The sequence below is a fragment of the Mesoplodon densirostris genome, chromosome 4, assembly GCF_025265405.1.
Source record: "Mesoplodon densirostris isolate mMesDen1 chromosome 4, mMesDen1 primary haplotype, whole genome shotgun sequence".
NCBI classification, from domain to species: domain Eukaryota; kingdom Metazoa; phylum Chordata; class Mammalia; order Artiodactyla; family Ziphiidae; genus Mesoplodon; species Mesoplodon densirostris.
In genome coordinates this window covers 45,327,705-45,335,041 of record NC_082664.1, presented here as the reverse complement: position 1 = coordinate 45,335,041, position 7,337 = coordinate 45,327,705, and positions in this window count along the sequence as shown.

Genomic DNA, 7,337 nt, shown 5'->3' with positions numbered 1-7,337 from the left:
TTAAAAATTGCCTCTGAGCAATGTACTCTATACAAAAGAGTATACCTACAGTATTTATGTCGAAAATCTATTTCATTAAAACAGTATTTGTCACCACCCCTCTCCCTGCTCCTGTCGTGAATTAGCCATTCTGAGAAAAGCAACCCTTTTAAGTTTTTATTATTTGGTAGTTCTCTGGGTTGCAGAGGTTCCGAGATTCAAGTGCCAAAAATTGGTTTCTGATGAGACTCATCTTTTTAGCATTAAAATATTTTACATCATTAAGCCTAATAACTTCTCATTTTAGATGAATTTGAAATAATTTTACCTGTAAATGAGATTGGTTATTTCTCATGAGTGGTCAAACTGAAACATGGAGGTGTATCATGTTTATACCTTTTTTTCTAAATTCTAGAAGATTATGTATGTTGATACAAGGGCAAGTGTTTTTGTTTCTGAGAGAACCAGATTTATTTTCCTGTGTTAGAGCTCTGGCCACGGTGTGTCAATCTTGATTCTGGCTGGACATCTAGTAAGTGTAATTCATCAAAAGAGCAGGCGTGGAGATGGCAAACACCTGGCAAAAGGGAGTGCCAGGCTTGGTATAGCCTGTTAACACTGCTGGGGAAAAAGCTCAAGGCACACGTTCTGTTGATAGGAATCAGTGTTTAATCTTCATGTGAAAAAGACCTAGGAATAATAAAGATCACCAAAGTGCCGAAATCTACCTTCTACTACTTAGAAAAATGTAAACAATGCAGGGGTTAAAAATGTAAGGTTTTTATAATGCTAAGAAATAAGCTCATTTTTAGTTGATGATGGATTTTTATGACTACCTCTTTGCTGTATGAATATATCTCAATTTTTAATACCTCAATTTCCTGAGAATTTGTATGTATGTTTTTGTAAATAAAATAATTTACCATATGCTAGAGAAAGGACATGGCTTTTAAAGAAATTGTATAAAGACATTTGTGACTGTTACACAGTGAATCTATTTGAAATTTCTTAAAAACAGCCTTTTCTGGCCCCCTTGACTGAGGTTTTCTTTTTTGGGTTTTTTTTTTTTTTTTTTGGTTTTTTTGTTTGTTTGTTTTTTTAGTAAACATATTCTTATTTAGCGAGATCTGTGTTCCAGGATGCGTGTACCCTCATTTGTTCATTTATAACTGCAAAGATTTGTATGTCTCCTATGTTTTCCTTTCATGCCAAAGAAATACACCCTTTTAAAAAAAGTCAGCAGGTTGCACGGACTGAAAAAAATTTTTTGCCCCTTAGATAGGAGTTCTTAAGAAGCTTTATTTCCTAAGATTTAAATATTTTCCAAAGGAAAATATCTTCAATTTTTTAGTTAAAGCCAGTAGTAAAAATTTGTAAAAATACATGTGTTTTTAGGAATGCACTAGTTCTGTAGGAAACAATATTGGCAATTTTAAGGAACTGTGCTGCTTTAGAATCCACAATTATATGAAACTTTTCAAAACTGATACAAGATATAAAGTAATTGCTAAATTTTATGTATGTTTGTGAACTGCTCAGGGTTCAATGCCCTAACATATAGGCGATTGACCACTAACATCTGTAGGGCCAGATATCCCGTGATTGTACATGTTTATTGATCATTTTAAGGGAGCTGAAGTTGCTGCCTTAAAGCTAAACCTGCTGCCTTAAACTTTGCTACCTCCCTCCCTACCATCATGGCTGTAAACAGTGACTCAACAGTCAGCTAGCATTATATTTGATTTTATTGTGAATGCTAATAAAATAAAATTTGTAAGTCCACCAAGTATTGACTTAACTAGGTAAATGTAAATTGATTTCAACCTTGTCTTTGGCCAAGTCTACTTGATAGCTTATGATAATATGAAATGAAGTACACCAATATGGATGTGAGCATTGTGTTTGAGTTATTGTGAGAATAATTATTTTCTTCATATTTGGAACTGATAATGAGCATTCAAGGTGTTTATTTCCATCAGATGATACTGAGCAAGTTTCTTAACCTCTGTGAACCTTTAGTGATAACTACTTGATAAGCTTAGTGTGAAGAATAAATGAGATAATGTATGTAAATTCACCTTAACAGTACCTAGTAGCCTAGTATATAGTAAATAATCAATGATAGCTATTATTAATATATATACCATAGTAGTATACAGTAATTTTGTATTTTGGTACTGGATTTTATAGCACCATTTAAATGGTAAAAGTCATCTAAATATTAGATTTTATGAGAGTAGCCCAGACTGTAGCAAGTGAAGAGAAAAACTTTTCACCTTTTTATTGTGGAGAATATTAAAACAGGGAGACTGAAGAGTGTAATGATCTCTTCGTGTACTTATTAACCAGGCCCAACACCCATGGCCAGTCTGGTTCCATCCATTTTCCATTTCCCCTTCTCATAGTTTTTTTCAAAACAAATTCTAGAGATTATATCTTATATATAAATATTTCAGTACTTAAATGGTAAGGTCTCGTTTTTAAAAACAAAACCACAATATCATTACAAATACACACAGACACACACACAAATCCTTAATCATTATAACCAGTATTAAAACTCCAATTTCTAGGAAGTTGATTTTAGTAGAAGTATGGAGATGCATAACAAGTAAATATAAAGAATACAGAGGAGGTTACTCTTTCAAAGAGGAAAGATTTCTGTTACAAGGACAGTAGACAAGTTTGGAGGTACAGACAAATGATTATAGGAAAGAAAATTGGTGGAAAGTAGAGGTAAGTTTGAAAGTAGAGGGCTGTGTCTTGCATATCCCAAATACCTAGTGTTTTTCTATGAGCATAATAAGACACAAATGTTTATTGGGGGAAAAATGGAGTAGATAAATATGGTCCAATTGCCAACAGCAACAAAAGAATGACTTTTAGAAAGGGTTGGGTTTTTGAAATGTAATCAGCAAAGCATAAGAAGAAAGATCATTGGGCAAGCAAGAAAGAAAAAATAGGTGCTAATATAGGCACAAAGTTTTAATAGAGATTGTTAAGCAAGTGAAGACAGTTTTGTTTTTTCCTTTTGGAAGAAAACAAGATAGGGAAGGGTAAGGACAACGCTATATTCTAACACCCCAATGTTGTGTTCAAAAAGGAATTAATAGAGAAATAATTCAGGATAAATTTATCACAGCCGTTATCTGAATTTATAAAGAAATCTTAAACCACATGGCTTGACTAGGGTTGCCATTAATTCATAAAATCAGGAGATGGTTTGATGTAGAATATGAGCTACAGAATTGCGGTTCTCATACTAGGGAGTCCAATTTTGCACCTGACTACAGATACAGAAGAACACCTGGACATCTTTGCCCAGCCTACTGAGTAGACGATCACTATTCTGGCTTGATTGTGGGATGCTTGCCATTATTGGCATGTGATCCCCTCAGCTTGGAGTGGAGAGACGTATGATTAATGTTCTTTCTTCATTGCCAGGAAGGCAGTAGAGTAATGATAATAAATAGCATGCAGTGAGCTTGCCTTCTTACAGTTTTCAAAGCAGTTTCACCTACTTTTACTCAATCTTTAGAAAGATCTTTTGAGATGAAAGATTAATACTCAAAGTGCTTAAATGACACCTCTAAGGTCACAAAGCAGTGATAAGACCTCAACCCAGGCCTGAGTCTCCTAGATCTGGTTTTCTTCCCATCACACTCTGTGCTTGATGAAACCCAAAGAGGATAGAGTCCAATATGTTTAATTCTGTTGTGTAAAATTAAAATTTTAGTGACTCCTACTAAATTATTTAAATTCAGTTGTTCGATTCAGCATAAAATTTAAACACTCTCTTAAAATGTTTAATAGGTCTAATTTGTAAAATCCATGAAAGGATTTAAGATTAGGTAGTTTTCTTAACATCTAATTGGTTTCTAATAATTAGGTATATAATATATTTAAGGGGACTGAAATTGATTTCATCTTTAAAAATGAACTTTTAAAATATATTGCCCTATGAAAGTTGAACTGAATCCTCTTATTTATATAATTCATTTATGTTTAAAATTTTCTAAATATTATGCTCCAGCATGTAACTCTTGCCATATTTCCAGTAAACTTTTACTCTGTCAAATTTCTTTTCTAAGGGAAAGGAGTTCATAGAAAAAAAAACCCTATCCTGATTATTAATCAAGTTTGAAGTCTAATTAAAATATGTAGAAATACTTAAAAACACTAAAAAATCAGGTCATATTAATATTCTCTATATAGTGCTAAGCCTACAACAACGCAAACATTAGGGAATTATTTTTGTGTATATATGTATATATATGTGTGTATGTGTGTGTATATAATGTGTGTGTATATGTACAAATGTATATACATTTATACATATACATAGACCCCTTTCCTGGTGGTAAAAACTTGTTTTAATTACAGTATCAGCTGATGGTGATACAATGTTAAATAATTGGGTTGGTCTGTAAAGCTGCCTTCAAATAGAGTAGGATGCTAATATGCAAAATCCATGCCTCTTAAAACACTGGACAGGTCAGGAAAGTCAATCATACTATTTCTACCATAAAAGTGGGGTTATAAATACTTGCCTTTTAAGATAGTGATGTGGGTTCCACTGGAGTGTAATTCCGTAACAGTAGGGAATTTGTTCGTGGCTGTATTTATTCACTGCCTAGAATAGTACCTAGAGCATATTAAGCATAACATAAGTGCTTATTACATAAATGCATTAATTGATGCAGAATGCTTTTTAAGGTGCACAACAAAGTTTTCAGGCTTAAAATCATCAGAGTTATCAAAGGTGTTAACTGGCACACAATCTCTATGTATTTCCCTCCCTTCCTTTCTCCCTCCTTCCCTACATTTTCATGAAAGTATACATCCTCTGCTAATGTTCTTAACCTTTACATCATAAGGTCATAAGTGGTTATTTTTTACCATGAGGCAATAGCTCTATTCAGTTAGCCATTAAACAATTACTGAGAACCTGCTCTGGGCCAGGCATCGTGCAAGGCACTAAAAAGACAAAGCCAGGTAAATAGCTCTCTTGGGGCTCACAGACCTACCTGAAGCTCTTTGTGATATACAGAGATGGTCGCTATATTACTTTTTATGGTGCCAGCGATGTTAACAAGGCAAAAACTCTGGAGAATCAGTAAGTTCCTAAATATTTTTCTTTCTGTATTATTTTCCTGCAATTTTTTTTTTTTTTTTTTTTTTTTTTTTTTTGCGGTACGCGGGCCTCTCACTGTTGTGGCCTCTCCCACTGCGGAGCACAGGCTCCGGACATGCAGGCCCAGCGGCCATGGCTCACGGGCCCAGCCGCTCCGCGGCATGTGGGATCCTCCCAGACCAGGGCACGAACCCATGTCCCCTGCATCGGCAGGCGTAATCTCAACCACTGCGCCACCAGGGAAACCCTATTTTCCTGCATTTTTCAAAAAGAAGCAAAGGCCTACTGTATTTGTTGTAAATATAAAGGAGATTTTTCTTTTTATCATGTCAAACATTTAATTGCTCAGATACATAAATCCAAATACAATTAACCCCGAATTGTAAATTAGACTCAGGAATCTGAACAAGAAAATTTTATGGAAATTGAGATGTCTAATTTATATATTTTATCCAAATGCAACCATTTTTTATTAACCTAATGTGGTTGGACACTTATTTTGTTTTAATGTTATTTATACATACTCTCAGTTATGAGGAATAACTTCAGTGCTTTACAACCAGCAGTGCTTTTAAAATGTGCAGTGTACATTTTGAAGTTTTTCTAATCTGTAACCTAAATTTTCACATTCTTTGACCACCTGATATGCCACTTCTGGCTTACCCACCCACAGAGCCTTGCCAATTCAGCTATAAAATCAATTTACTGGTAAAGCCAAGAACATGAACACACCTTTTCAGTAAAAGCAGCCTACTGACAGCAAGGAGAATCAAGGCCAGGAAACAGGGTCATTTTTATACATAGAAAAACAGACAGAGGCAAAAGGGATCCAGCTAAGGCCAAGAGTCTGCTTATTTAGACAGACAAAAGAAGGGGAAAGAGTATCAGCAGAGATTTTGTGGATTGAAATAGAAGCTTCTGAGTCTTAATCCAGAATGATTTTGTTTTTACAAAATTTTAAAAAAATATTATAAGGATATAATTTTTTCCAAGTGCAATGTCAGCAAAAACCATTACATCTACTTTGAAAAACAGGTAGCCTTTTGGGCTAAATTTAGTTTGCCTTTACCAAGGAAAAGTGTTTGACTTGTATGTATGTGTGAGTGAACCATTTTTTTGACTTAATTGCAAATTACTGAATTCTCTTTTGAATGGATACTTTACTGTGTGAGCCTCAATTTTTTTTTTGTTTGTTTCAAATCTCAGGGGTTTAACTAAAATAACTACTAGTTTATGTATTTGGATACCTGGGTAGAGGGCTGCCTGGGAGGTAATCTTAATCCTTTTGGTCCCATGTCTGAGAGCATAGCTCCTGGAAAATGGATCTATGCCTTGTGTAGCCAGTGGGAAACCATGTGGCGCAAACATGGAGGGAGTGGTGAGATGTTGCTAGCATTAGAAGAAATGTTTTAAGTTTCCAACTAGAACCCACCATTTAGTCATCTGACCAATCTTTATTGAGCACCTACTACGTGCCAGACACTGCACCTGACACTGTGGAAGAAAACCTCCACTCCTTTAGCATCAAATAGCCTGTGGGGTCTAAGACAGCAGAAGTCTAGGGAAGGGAAAACAAAGTGCTAATTGAAAGCCTGCCGGCTCTGGAGTTATCTGTATTCTTGGAGCAGACAGCAGTCCCCAAATTTGAATGGGAAGCTTGGAAACAAATAAGCATTCAGATGTATGGTGAGTCAGAGTTATGGAAGGCAAATTTTGAAAGATTAATTAGGCAGCAAGAGAGAAGTCCTCTTTGTAAGCAGTTTAAAACTGGGCCATAAAGGAGTTCCCTGGTGGCCTATGGTTAGGATCCCCGGCTTTCACTGCTGTGGCCCAGGTTCAGTTCCTGGTGTGGGAATTGAGATCCTGCAAGCCGTGGGGCATGGCCAAAAACAAACAAAAAAACTGGGCAATACAAGTAATGCAAATGTGGCTGGACCTTTTCAGCAGTCTAATTCACTCTTTTCAGTTCATAATCAGTCTTTTGTAGCATCTCTCTGTTCCTTCTCTTTAAAAAAAAATCTAAAAGGCATTGGTGAGTGCTGTGGATTTTATGTGTGTGTGTTGGGGGGAGGTAGCAAAAACAAAGATCCCTCTGAAATAATCCTGTCCCCCTTCAGGAATGAAGACCTCACTCTCTCCCAGGGCTGGGAGTGCTGCTGGCAGACTGTCCTCAGCTGTCAGTCCCCTTCAGGAAGTACCTCAACCAAAAAGAGCTGCTTTGCCC